Here is a 13506-nt window from a genome sequence, read left to right on the forward strand (position 1 = left end):
GTTGCCTGCTGGGGCAGGGCGGGGCGCTGCTGCCCCCTGCCGGCCCTGGTGGGCACCTGGCCGAGCAGGTGAGGGCGGGCGGGCCCTGGGGCTGGGGCCGGCGCCTTCCCGCTCCCAGGGTCTCGGGCCTCGGGACGGAGCCACCTGCCGCGGCCCCACTGCCGGAGGAGCCCATCTCTGGGGGACACCCCCCACCTCTGGAGGGCGCCAAGGCGGGGAGCCTAGTCTCCGGGACAGTGAAGCTGACCTTGAACCACACACTTCTGCTCCTGCTGATGCCTTCCTGACAAGCAGGGCGCTCTCCGTGTGCGTTAACCCCTTCGCTCCCTCTGATGAGCCCGGAGGGGGTACAGTTATTTCCTCCAGTTCACAAGCGGGGAAACGGAGGCACGGGAGGTTAGGAAGCTGCATGGCCAGTTGGTGGCCAGGCCGAGAGTCCACCGCAGGGCCCCTGTACTTCACCATCGGGCCACGTGGTCCCGAGCTCTGAACCAAGTGGAGAGGGCCTGCGGGTGACACGCGCACGGGGGTTTCCCCCTGCCCGGAGCACAGGCGTGCTCGAGGTGGGTGCAGAGGTGAGCAAATGAGGGAGGACCTGGACTTACGTACGTCACCACGACCTTGTAAATAGCTGTGAATTTGGACAAGTGTAAGCCGGTGGCCCTGGGTGGAGAACGTGGGGGAGTGTGGAGCAGTGGTGGCTGTGGGCATGGAGAGAGGGGGGCGCGTGGCAGATACACTGGAGGGGACGGAATCCTAGAGGCCTGGTGTTGGATGGGTGGGGGCAGTGGATGGAGGAGAATCCAGGGGACCCCGGGCCCTTTCTGCTGGAGCGTTGCTCCCTTCAGGGCAGGGGTGCCAGCGGAGAGGGGTGGGCAGTGTGGGGAGGGACGGGCGGACTGAGGGCTCCGTGAGCAAGAGGAGCCGGCCAGGGGAGTCGTTGGGGTCTGAGTGTGAGAAGCTCAGCACGAGGTGACTGGAGCACTGGGATGGGGGTGGGAACTCGGAGGGGAGATCGGGGTGCCCCGGGAAGCGGGCGACCCAGAGCCCAAAGGCCCGGCAGATGTGGATGTGACTGCCTCCAGCCATGCACCCTCCAAGGGGGAAGACCAGGTGGCCGAGAGGGGGCCAAGGGAAGGATCTAGAAGCTCCAGGCGGGGCAGGCTGTTGGGGAGGGCCGAGGAGGGGCTGGCTCTGACCCATAGGATGGGAAGGACTGCCCTCAGCAACCCCGTAGACAGCTGGCCCTCTCTCCCCAAACCTTTCTCCGTCCACACCTAACACCCACGTGTGTCCTCGGTGACGTCAGGAAAGACAGCTTCTGGCTCAGCGGTGGGAACAGCTTTCCTACCTCTCCACGGAAGAAAAGAAACCTGCCCTCACTCCACCCGGTTTTTAACAGGTGTGTGTGCGTGTGGCCTGCAAGGGCCCCTCGTCCCAAGGCGGTGGCGCCCGTGGACGCCGCCCGCTGGCTTTGTGGGCTTTCCTCCTACAGAAAGGGAGTCGAGCTGGAGGATTCGGGCGGTGACCCCGGCCCCTTGCCACTGCCTTGCCCGCGTCCCCGGGAGGGCTGGGGGGCGGCCTCCGCCATCCGTCGGGGCGCCCCGTGCTGCCGCGCCCAGCGTCTGGGTGAGCACCGGGGTCCGGGGCGCCGCGAGGAGCTCCCTGGGTCCCCGGCCGCGGGCACTTGGGGTTTCCAGGCTGGGGCATCGTCCCAGCTGCTGTCCCACGTCCGCCGCCGCCACCGCGTACGCGTTTCTGTGGGCCGCATGGTCACCGACACTTGCTACGAGGGCTTTTCCTTAGTCCTTCCTGTCCGTGCTGTGGGTCCAGGTGGTGACACCTCGTGGCGCTCTGACTTGTCATCCGCTGCCTACCAGTCCCGTTGAGCTTTTCCATGCTTCCTTTGCTGCAAAATGCCCGAGCGTGGCTTTGCCAGGGTTTGTTTTTTTGTTTTTTGTTTTTGCCAAGGTTTTGATGTGGGTTGTCTTTCCCCACCAGCTGACGGGTTCTGTGTACAGTGTGGGCACCAGTGTCCGATCTGTTGCGTCTTCTCTGGGCCTGTGACTTGTCTTCTCAGATTGCCAGTGGCATCGTTGGGTAAGCAAGTCTTAATGTAGATTTAATTGCCCCTATCATTCTTCTCTTTTATGCTTTGTCCTTTTAGTCTTGCTTGAGAAATCTTCCCCTACCCGAGGTCAGAGAAGTTGTCTCCTGGGTCTCTTTTCTCAATTTTCTTTAAAGATTTTATTTATTTATTCGAGACAGAGAGAGTGAGCACACAGGCAGGGGGAGTGGGAGGCCGAGAGCAGGGAGCCCGATGGGGGGCTCCATCCCAGGATCATGACCCTAGCTGAAAGCAGATACTGAACCCACTGAGCCACCCAGGTGCCCCGTTTCTAAATATTATAAAATTGGTTTTCATATTCAGGTGCTCTTTAATGCCTCTGGAGTGGGTTTGTTTGCAGCTGGTGTGAGGTAGGGGTCACGTTTTTCTCCTTTTCCATGTGGAGGGCTGTCCACTGATGTGCACTGAGCCCTTGGTCACATGCCCTGTCCCAGGTCTGGGAGGCTGGCAGCTCTGTCCTCTGTCCCTTTGGTGTCTTTGTCTGCCTCTACTACACTTACGAAAGCTTGAAGGCTTCCTTTTCCTTCTCCTTGCTTTCCCCGTCAGATTGTTGCTCCCCCTCCTCATCTTCCAAAATTATCTTGCCAGGGCACCCAGGTGGCTCAGCAGTTGAGCGTCTGCCTTTGGCTCAGGTCGTGATCCCGGGGTCCTGGGATGGAGTCCCACATCTGGCTCCCTGCGAGGAGCCTGTTTCTCCCTCTGCCTCTCCCCTGGCTTGTGCGTGCACCCTCTCTCTCCTGCTCACTCTCTCAAATAAATAAATAAAATCTTTTAAAAAAATTATCTTGCCTATTCTAGGGCCTTTAGTTTTCCTTAAAACTTAAAAAAAAAAAAAACCCAGCTTGTCAAGGTTTAGGAAAAAGTCTGTTGGGATTTCTTTGAAGGGGTAAATAGAGAATTTGTTGAATTCTGAATTACTTTGGAGACTAGCTGTCTCTAGAATACTGTCTCCCCATCCATGAACATAGTGTATCTCTCTCTTTATTAAGATCGCTTATTTTTTAAAAAGATTTTATGTATTTATTTGAGAGATTTAGAGAATGAGCAAGGGTAGAAGCAGACAGAAGCAGGCTCCCCACTGAGCAGGGAGCCTGATGTGGGGCTCGATCCCAGGATCCTGAGATCATGAGAGCTGAAGGCAGACCCTTAACCGACTGAGCCACCCAGGCACCCTTATTAACATCCCTTAAATACATTGTTTCCTAGAGGACTGGCATGTCATTAATTATGATGCCATAGTAAATGCTATCTGTCTTCTTTCTCAGTGACCTTCTGTGTCACTGGTGTGAAATACTTTTAAAAATATTTTTAATTTATTTATTCATGAGAGGCACAAAGAGAGGCAGAGACACAGACAGAGGGAAAAGCAGGTTCCCAGCAGGGACCCTGATGCAGGACTTGATCCCAGGACCCCGGGATCATGCCCTGAGCCCAAGGCAGACGCTCAACCACTGAGCCACCCGGGCATCCCACATTAATTGATTTTCTAATGTTAAACCACCTTTACATCTTCTGGGCTAGACTCAATCTCATCATGGTGTGGGTTTTTTTTTTTAGGATTTTATTTATTTATTCATGGAAGACACAGAGAGAGAGAGAGGCAGAGACCCAGGCAGAGGGAGAAGCAGGCTCCTCGCAAGGAGCCTGATGTGGGACTCGATCCCCGGTCTCCAGGATCACTCCCTGAGCTGAAGGCGGCGCTAAACCGCTGAGCCACCAAGGCTGCCCGTATTTTTAAAATATATATATATGTATGTATAGTTCTGGATTGGCCTGCCTGCCTGTCTCCCTGCCTTCCTTCCTCTCTCCCTCTCTTCCTCTCTCTCTCTCTCTCCCTCCCTCCTTCCCTCCCTTCTTTTCTTTTGTTCTTTCTTTTTTTCTCTTTCTCTCTCTCTTTCTGCCTTGTATTACTCTCGTTGAGTTTTGGTATAGAGACATCATAAAATATGTTGGGAGAGCGTTTTTTCTTTTTCTGTTCTTTGGAACAGTTTATCAGAGAGGGGATATTTGTTTCTTGAAGATCTGATAGACTTCATCTACAAACCTTGGTTTTGCGGTCTCTTGCCCCTCTATCCATACATTGTAAACTACTGATCCAGTTCCTTTTTTTTTCTTATTTAAATTCAATTTGCCAACATATAGTATAACACCCAGTGCTCATCCCATCAACTGCCCTCCTCAATGCCCGTTGATCCAATATCTTTTTTTAAAGATTTATTTATTCATTTATTTATGATAGACATAGAGAGAGAGAGGCAGAGACACAGGAGGAGGGAGAAGCAGGCTCCATGCCGGGAGCCCGACGTGGGACTCGATCCCGGGACTCCAGGATCATGCCCTGGGCCAAAGGCAGGCGCTAAACCGCTGAGCCACCTGGGGATCCCCTGATCCAATATCTTTAATGATTATGGGACCATTCAGGTTTTCTGCTTTATCTTGAGTCAATTTTTTTGGCAGTAAAAAATTCATCACATAAAATTTCCCATTATAGTGACTTTCTAGACTTTTCTGACCTTGATTCTCAAAGCTCTCAAAGTTTACTTTCACTAAACTCAGAACAAGGCAGAAGCATGTGGATGGGGGCTCACTGACATCTGAGCAGTAGGGACTGGTGTTGGGCCCGCTCTTGGGCAGGGCCAAGCGTGTAGTTTTAAGTGCACTTAAGTTCAGTAGTGTTAAGTATGCTTAAACTGTTATGAAACAGATCTCCAGAACTTTCATCTTGCAAAGCTACAACTCTATACCCATCAAACAACTCTCCCTCGGCCCCTCCCTCCAGCCCTTGGTACCTATCGTTTTACTTTCTGTTTTTAGAAATTTGATTACAGGGGATCCCTGGGTGGCGCGGCGGTTTAGCGCCTGCCTTTGGCCCAGGGCGCGATCCTGGAGACCCGGGATCGAATCCCACGTCAGGCTCCCGGTGCATGGAGCCTGCTTCTCCCTCTGCCTATGTCTCTGCCTTTCTCTCTCTCCCTGTGTGACTATCATAAAAAAAAAAAAAGAAATTTGATTACATTCACTACCTCATAGAAGTGGAATCATACAGTATTTGTTATTTATGACTGGCTTCTTTCACTTGGCATCATGCCCTCGAGGTTCATCCATGTTGTAGAGTATGTCAGGATTTCCTCCCTTTTTCAGAAAGAATAATATTCTATTGCGTGGATAGGCCACATTTTGCTCATTCATTCATCAGCTGATAGGTGCTCAGGTTCTGTTGTGAATAGTACTGCCATGAACTTGGATATACAAATATCTCTGCTTTCAATCTACACATTCAATGCAATCCCCAGACTTTCTTCACAAAGCTGGAACAAATAATCCTAAAATTCATATGGAACCAGAAAGGACCCTAAATAGCCAAAGGAATGTGGAAAAAGAAAACCAGAGCCGAGGGCATCCCAATGCCTGACTTCAAGCTGTATTCCAAAGCTGTGATCGTCCAGACAGTGTGGTGCTGGCACAAAAACAGACACATAGATCAAGGAACACAATAGAGAACCCAGAATAGGCCCTCAACTCTATGACCAACTAATATTCAACAAAGCAGGAAGAATCTCCATGGAGGGGATCCCTGGGTGGCTTAGCGGATTAGCACCGCCTTCTGCCTGGGGCGTGATCCTGGAGTCCCGGGATCGAGGCCCACATCGGGCTCCCTGCATGGAGCCTGCTTCTCCTTCTGCCTGTCTCTCTCTCTCTCTCTCTCTCTCTGTCTCTCATGAATAAATAAATAAAATCCTTAAAAAAATGAATCTCCAATGGAAAAAAGACAGTCTCTTCAACAAATGGTTGGGAAAACTAGCCACATGTAGAAGTATGAAAGTGGACCATTCTCTTACACCAGACACAAAGATAAACTCAAAATGGATTGAAGACCTAAATGTGAGACAGGAAGCCATCAAAATCCTAGAGGAGAACACAGGCAGCAACCTCTTGGACCTCCCAGCAGGGTGCTGGGATCAAGCCCTGAATCGTGGTCCCTGCTCAGTAGGGGATCTGTTCTCCTTATCCCTCTGCCATGTCCCCACCTCCTGCTTGTGGTCTCTGGCTCTATCTCTCTGTCGAGCAAACAAATAAAATAAATAAATAAATAATAAATAAATAAATAATAGATAAAACAAATAAAATAATCTTTAATTATTTAAAAATATATTTTTTAAAAGGAAACAAACTGAGGGTTGCTGGAGGGGAGGTAGGTAAAGGGACGGGATCACTGGAGGATGGCCATTGAGGAGGGCAGGTGATGTGAGGAGCACTGGGTGTTATATGCAACTGATGAATCACTAAATTCTACCCCTGAAACTAATAATACACTATATGTTAATTAATTGAATTTAAATAAAAATCTAAAAAAGTTAAAAACCCCACAAATATCTCTGCTTTCAATTCTTTTCATAAGTAGGATTGCTGTATCATATGGCAATTATTTTAGGTCTTTTAGGTACTTAAAATTTTTTCAGGAACCTCTATACTGTTTCCAGAGCACTTGCACCATGGTATCATTCCCAACAGTGCACAAGTTTCCAATTTCTTCACATCCTTGCCAACACCTGAGATTTTCTGGTTTTTTTAAAAGATTAATTAATTTATTTGAGAGAGATGGAGAGAATGTATATGAGCGGGGTGGGGGGCAGAGTGAGAGGGAGAGAATCCTCAAGCAGATTCCTTCACCACCCTGAGATCATGACTTGAGCTAAAACCAAGAGTTGGACCCTTAACCAACTGAGCCACCCAGGCGCCCCCTTCTGCTTTTTTTTTTTTTTAGGATTTTTAAAGAGATTTTATTATTTATTCATGAGAGACACACAGAGAGAGAGAAAGAGGCAGAGACACAGGCAGAGGGAGAAGTAGGCTCTCTGTGGGAAGCCCGATGTGGGACTCGATCCCTGGACCCCGGGATTACACCCTGAGCTGAAGGCAGACGCTCAACACTGAGCTCCCCAGGTGCCCCTCTTCTTCTTCTTCTTTTTTTTTTTAAATAGTAATCATCCTAATGAATGTGAAGTGATACCTTTTTGAGGTTTTGATTTACATTTTCTTAAAGATTTTATTTATTCACGTGAGACACACACGGAGAGAGAGAGGCAGAGACACAGGCAGAGGGAGAAGCAGGCTCCATGCAGGAAACCCAACATGGGACTTGATCCCGGGTCTCCAGGATCACACCCCGGGACCGCTGAGCCACCCGGGCTGCCCTGATTTACATTTCTTGATGATCAGTGACGTTGAGCAACTTTTCATATACTCGGCCATTTGTATGTCATCTCTGGAGTAATGTCTATTCGAGTCCTTTGCCCATTTTTTAATTGGGGAATTTGATTTTTTTGTTGTTGAGTTGTAGGAGTTCTTTATGTATTCTGAATATTAGGCCCTTGTCGGATGTGTGATGCGCAGATACTTTCTCCCATTCCAGAGGGGGCCTTGCACTCCTTTGATTGCACGGTCCTTAGATGCACCACAGTTTCTCTGTTTGGTGTAGTCCTCCCATTTGTCTACTTTTTGCTTTTGTCACCTGCACGTTTGGTGTCATTTCCAAGAAGTCCTTGCCAAGTCCAATGTCATGATGCTTCCCCTCCTCATATTTTCTTCTAGTTTTATAGTTGGAGGTCTTATGTTTAGGCCTCTAAACAGTGTTGAGTTGATTTTTGTGTATGATGTAAGGAAGTGGTCCAGTTTCATTCTTTTTTGCATGTGGCTGTCCAGTTGTCCCAGCACCATTTGGTGAGGAGACTGTCCTTTCCCCATTGGATGGTCTTGCGCCCTTGTCAGGATTTATTCCGGGGTCTCTATTCTGTTCTGTTGGTCTATTTGTCTGTCTTGATGCCAGTGCTGCACTGTCTCGGTTCCTGTAGCTTCGGAACATGTTTTGAAATCAGGAAGTGCGACTCCTCCAACTTTGTGCTTCCTTTTCAGAATTGTTTGGTTATTTGGGGTCCCTTGAGATCCTATATGAATTTTTGGATGACTTTTTCTATTTTGAGTTAGTTTTTTTAAAAAAATTTTATTTATTTATTTATTTGACAGAGAGAGAGAGAGATCATACAAGCAGGGGGAACAGCAGGCAGAGAGAAGCAGGCTCTTCACTGAGCAGGGAAACCGATGAGGGGTTCGATCCCAGGACTCCAGGATCATGACCTGAGCAGAGGTCATCTGACTGAAGGCAGACGCTCACCTGACTGAGCCATCCAGGTACCCCTTGAGTTAGTTTTTGATAAATAATATTTTCTTAGGAGCATGCCCACTCCATCACCGTTTACATCTATTAGCATAAAGCCTTTTGGTTTTTTTTAAAAGATCTTATTTATTTATTCATGAGAGACCCACAGAGAGAGGCAGAGACACAGGCAGAGGGAGAAGCAGGCTCCTTGAGGAGAGCCCGATGCGGGACTCGATTCCAGGACCCTGGGGTCACTCCCTGAGCCAAAGGCAGATGCTCAAGCACTGAGTCACCCAGGCGCCCCAGTTTTTTGGTTTTATATTATTATCATGAAATTTGGTAGGTCAAAAAGCAGATGAAACTGCTTAACACCCAGCTATTTTGACCTATAAAAAATGGCAGGTTCATCCCATTCAACTACACGCATACACGAGAGCACACAGCAGCTCTGTGACTTGTCTAGACAAGTGGGAAAAGCCCGCTGCCCGTGTCCCCACCAGCAACTGGATGACCCCACTCTCCCAGCCTCCGAGGCCCGGTGGCCCCCTCCTCCCTCAGCAGAGGGCACCGCTACCCTTTCCTTGCCTTCCTTTACACTTTTCCCCAGTATGCGTTGTCCCTAAACAACGCCGCTTAGTTCTGCATCTTTTGGGCTTTAGACAAATGGCATCAGACCAGGTGTGCGTTCCCGCAAGTCGCTGCTCAAATTGCATCTGCGACGTAAGCCACGTTGGTGCATACAGCCGTCCTCTAGTCACTCCTGTGGCGCGCTCGCTCCGGCAGCCTGTGGCAGCCTGTGCACGAGGCTTGGAAGGATACGGAGGAGAAGACCGCGTGGCCCCTGTGCAAGGGTGGCGCTGTCCTTGCTGAGTCGCTTCCCGTCGTAGGACTTGGGCATCGTGCGCTTACTCTCCTGCTAACGGATGGTTGGCTTGTTCCTAGCTTTGGTGTCTCATCAACAACGCTGCCCCGAACTGCTCGTGCACGTGATCTGGTTCGTTCGGGGAGGCCCCAGAGCTGCCCTAGGATGTGCCCGGGGGTGACGCTGTTAGCTCATGACCACGGACACCTTCCACTCTACTACATGACGGCAAATTGTTTTCCAAAGTGGTTATACCAGTTTCCAGATCACGGCCCCCCTCCCCTGCAGGGTACGGATTCCCGCCAGTCCGCGTTCCCTGCCACGCTTTTCCTTCCTGCCAATCAGTGGCAATAAAAGGATATTTCACTGTGACTTTAATTTGCATTTCCACGGGCCTTCTTCTTTTTTTTAAGATTTATTCATTTGAGAGAGAGAGAGAGAGAGGAAGGGGCAGAGGGAGAGGGAGCAGCTTAAGCAGACTCTGCACCGAGCCTGGAGCCTGACACGCGGGTTGATCCCACGCCCCTGAGACCACAACCCGGGCCGGAACCAAGACGGCTAACCCACTGCACCCCCAGGCGCCCCGGCATTTCCACCCTTCTGTTCTAACTTGATGGAGAGTGAAGTCTGGTCTTCTGCAAGAGGTGGGGCAAAGATGGGGCTACGTAGCAGCTTTTTTTTTTTTTCAGTTTCCGTGTGTGTGTGTGTGTGTGTGTGTGTGTGTGATCTAGCAGCTTTTTTTTTTTTTTAAAAGCTTATTTGAGATAGAGTGAGAAAAAAAGAGAGAGAGAGTGAAAGAGAGAGCATGAGCAGGAGGGGCAGGGGCAGAGGGAGAAAGAGACTCCACGCTGAGCAGGGAGCCTGATGCAGGGCTCGATCCCAGGACCCCGAGACCACAACACGAGCCGAAGGAAGACACTTAACCAACTGAGCCACCCAGGCGCCCCTCATCTAGCAGCTTCTTTTTTTTTTTTTTCTTTTTTTTTCTTTTTTTCTAGCAGCTTCTTATACAAATTTTCAGTCCACCCCCCCCCCCATACATGCATATTCTCCTCTGAGATATCTGCCGCTTCCAGTTCTTGTGCAAACCAGTCCCTGCTCCCGGCTGCCTCCTCCTGCTCGGTTAAGAGTGTGCTCTGGTCTCCTACGTCACTTGTTACTCCTCCACCGGTTTTCCAGCTTCTAAAACATTCTTGGAGGGCAGCCCATGTGGCTCAGCGGTTTAGTGCCGCCTGCAGCCTATGGTGTGATCCTGGAGACTCGGGATCGAGTCCCATGTCGGGCTCCCCGCATGGAGCCTGCTTCTCCCTCTGCCTGTGTCTCTGCCTCTCTCTCTCTCTCTGTCTCTAATAAATAAATAGAATATTAAAAAAAAATAAAACATTCTTGGTAGGCACTCCTCTCATTTTCCATGGCGAACTTCTTCCACTGTACGTTTGTCACCCCCTTACTGTCATTTTCGCGGTGTTTTTAGGAGCAAGGGTTCCACAGGTGTTCGAGCTCCCCTGCTTTACAGCCTCCCACTGCACCTGAAATGGCTGTCGGTGGAGGGCACCTGGGTGGCTCAGTCTGTTGGGCGTCTGCCTTCGGCTCAGGTCATGATCCTGGGGTCGACCCCATGCCGGGCTCCCTGCTCAGTGGGATGTCTGCTTCTCCCTCTCCCTCTGCCCCTCCTCACCCCCCACTTGTGTTCTCTCACTCTCTCAAATAAAGAAAATCTTTTAAAAAAACTGGTTGCTGTCTCTGTGGCTATACCCCTCTTTCCCTCCTCCCATCACTTTACTTGTGCATTCTCTTTTCATTCCTGCCAGAGACTTGTTTATTTTACTAATTTTGGAGAACAAACTTTTTTGGCTTTATTGATTTTTCATTTTTCCATTTCCTTAATTTTTGCTGTCTTTATGATTTGTTTTTCTACTTTCTCTGGGTTTATTCTGCTGTGGTTTTTCTAGCTTCCTGAGTTGGTGCTCATCGTATTCTTTTTGAGGCTATACATATCCTCCTAAGCTACATCCTATATGTTTTTTTTTTTAAAGATGTTATTTGACAGAGAGCAGAGTGACAGCGAGCATGAGCTGGGGTGGGGGGTGGTTTGTGAAAAGGGAGAAGCAAGCTCCCCGCTGAGTGCAGAGTCTCATGAGACAAGGGGCTCCATTCCAGGACCCCTGGGGGTCATGACCTGAGCCCAAGGCAGACGCTTAATCAACCAGGCCACCCAGGCCCCCCCCGTTCATTTGCACATGTAGTGTTTTCATTGTTGCTCAGCTCTGTTGTTAGGTTTTCATCATAATTTTTTTTTGCACCAGTTACCTGGAAGTGCATGTTAAAATTTACATCTGCACATTAAAATTTCCAAACATATGAGAGGATGTAATTTTAGTTTTATTGTGGACTAACGATTTTATTCTATCACAGTTGGAGAATGTGATTTGTACGATACCAATTCTTTTAGTACGGTCCTCCGCTCCTACCAACTGAGCTATCGAAGGCTCCGCTAAATTCCTTATTTGTCGAGACTGGTTTGGTGGCCTACGACATGGTGAGTTTTAGTAAATGTTCAAGGTGAACTTGAAAAGAGTATGCAGTCTCTAGTTTGGGGTTGTCCATTCATCGAGCTCGCTCAGTTTTTCCTATAGTCTCGCAAGCTTTGTCTTCTCGAGCTCCCGATTGCAGTGAGAAGTGGTGGGATGTATTGTGGCAAATGTCCTATTTAATTTTTCTTTTTTCTGCTTTTTGTTTGACAGATATTTGAGGTTCTACCATTAGGCAGGTGCACACATGTTAATGGTTAATGCTTGTGAGTTATTTCTTTAATCACGCAGTGACCTCTTTTATTCCTAACAATGATTTGTGCCCTGAGGTGTACTTTGTCCAAAGTTAATTTCTCTCCACTAACTTCCTTGTGGACAGGATCCGCTGGCTACGTCCCTTCCCATCTGTATCAATTACGGTTTGGTGGCAGACCACAGAACCATGCTAACTATGTAAGTTAAAAAAAAACAACAAGGATTTATCATCAGGTAGGAACGACCTCAACAATCTTCCGAAGAAAAGGAGGGAAAGCTCCTCGCCCTCCAGATTCGCTACCTCTCCCGGGATCGAGAACAAATCCTAACCCCTCAATTCAAGTCACACGTAGGCTATCTCCCATCCCCCAGATGGAACGCCAGGCACCTCCTCCCCAGGTTGTCCACTTCTATCTTCTATCACGGACTGTCCTTCCCTCAGCTAAGGGTGCCCTTGCTCCCCTGGCCACCTAAGCCAGAGTCCAAGGGTCACCTGGGCGGTCCCGCTCCACTCCCCCCAGAGTCTGACCCCTGCCCACATCTCGACTTTCGTCTACCCTCACTCTAGTACATCCGGGATTCCAAGCGTCAACACACCTTGCGTGGGCTGCTTTAAGTGGTTGCTCTCTCATCTCCGCCCCTATCTATCACCAATCAGCTCTCTGTATATACCATGCCTCTATTATCTATCAATCAGGTGTCATCTAGCTATCATCAATCAATCAATCAATGTCTCCGTCGTCTATTATCCATAGATCGATTTTTTTTTTTTAGGTGAAATTCACATAACATGAAATCAAGCCTTTTAAAGGGCAGAGTTCGGTGACATTTAGTACGGCCACAATGTGTAACCGTCACCTCTACAGCTCCAGAACATTGCCCCGAAAGGAAACCCAGCCCCTGGCAACAGCTCCTCTGCTTTGTGTCGCTATAGATTTGCCTATTCTGGACATTTCCTACCCACGAACTCACACAGTGCGTGGTCTTCTGTGTCTGGCTTCTTTCACTTACTGTCATGTTTCTACAGTCCGTCCATGCTGCAGCGGGGCTCAAACCTCATTCTTTTTTAGCCAATAGCATCCTATCGTATTAGACAGACCACATTTGGTTGGCTCATTCCTGCTGATGGACTTCTGGGCTGTCTCCACTTTTGGCTTATCATCAAAAGCCCTGCTACGAACGTTCACGTCTAAGTTTCGGACTGAGCACCTGCTTTGAGCCTCACTTCCCTTCCCACGAGCAGCGGACGGGGACCCAGCTGTGCGCTCTCGCCTCCCCGCAGCATCACTGTATGCGGTTTCCATCCTGCCTCCCAAGGCCCCGCGCCTTCCTTCCTCTCCCTCCGCATCACATTGACCATGATGCCCTGTGGCGTGCTCAGCATGCACCTCTGGGCGTCCCTACGAGTGTTCCCTCTCCCTAGAAGGTCTAGGACCACTTCTTCACTGCAGCCCTCCTCCCGCTCTGTGCCTGCCCTGCAGCCCCCCAGCCCACTTTGCAGCTCACGGCTTTTCCCACAGCATCTTTCCAGAAGCTCCTCCTGCAGGGACCGGGCAAGCGTCCTCTCCGCTCC

At 49.6% G+C, this 13506-nt stretch overlaps 2 long non-coding RNA genes across 2 annotated transcripts; both read left to right on the plus strand.

The window, feature by feature from the left end:
- The first annotated feature begins 16 nt into the window (after positions 1–16).
- Positions 17–9525, plus strand: LOC140628089 (uncharacterized). The gene is made up of 3 exons (XR_012026499.1): positions 17–1402; positions 8153–8317; positions 8945–9525. It is a non-coding gene; the product is annotated as an uncharacterized lncRNA (long non-coding RNA).
- Positions 9526–9891: 366 nt separating this feature from the next.
- LOC140628097 (uncharacterized) lies at positions 9892–13264 on the plus strand. The gene is made up of 3 exons (XR_012026505.1): positions 9892–11686; positions 11892–11944; positions 12058–13264. It is a non-coding gene; the product is annotated as an uncharacterized lncRNA (long non-coding RNA).
- Positions 13265–13506: the final 242 nt, after the last annotated feature.

This window comes from Canis lupus, chromosome X (genome assembly GCF_048164855.1).
Source record: "Canis lupus baileyi chromosome X, mCanLup2.hap1, whole genome shotgun sequence".
Taxonomy (NCBI): Eukaryota; Metazoa; Chordata; class Mammalia; order Carnivora; family Canidae; genus Canis; species Canis lupus.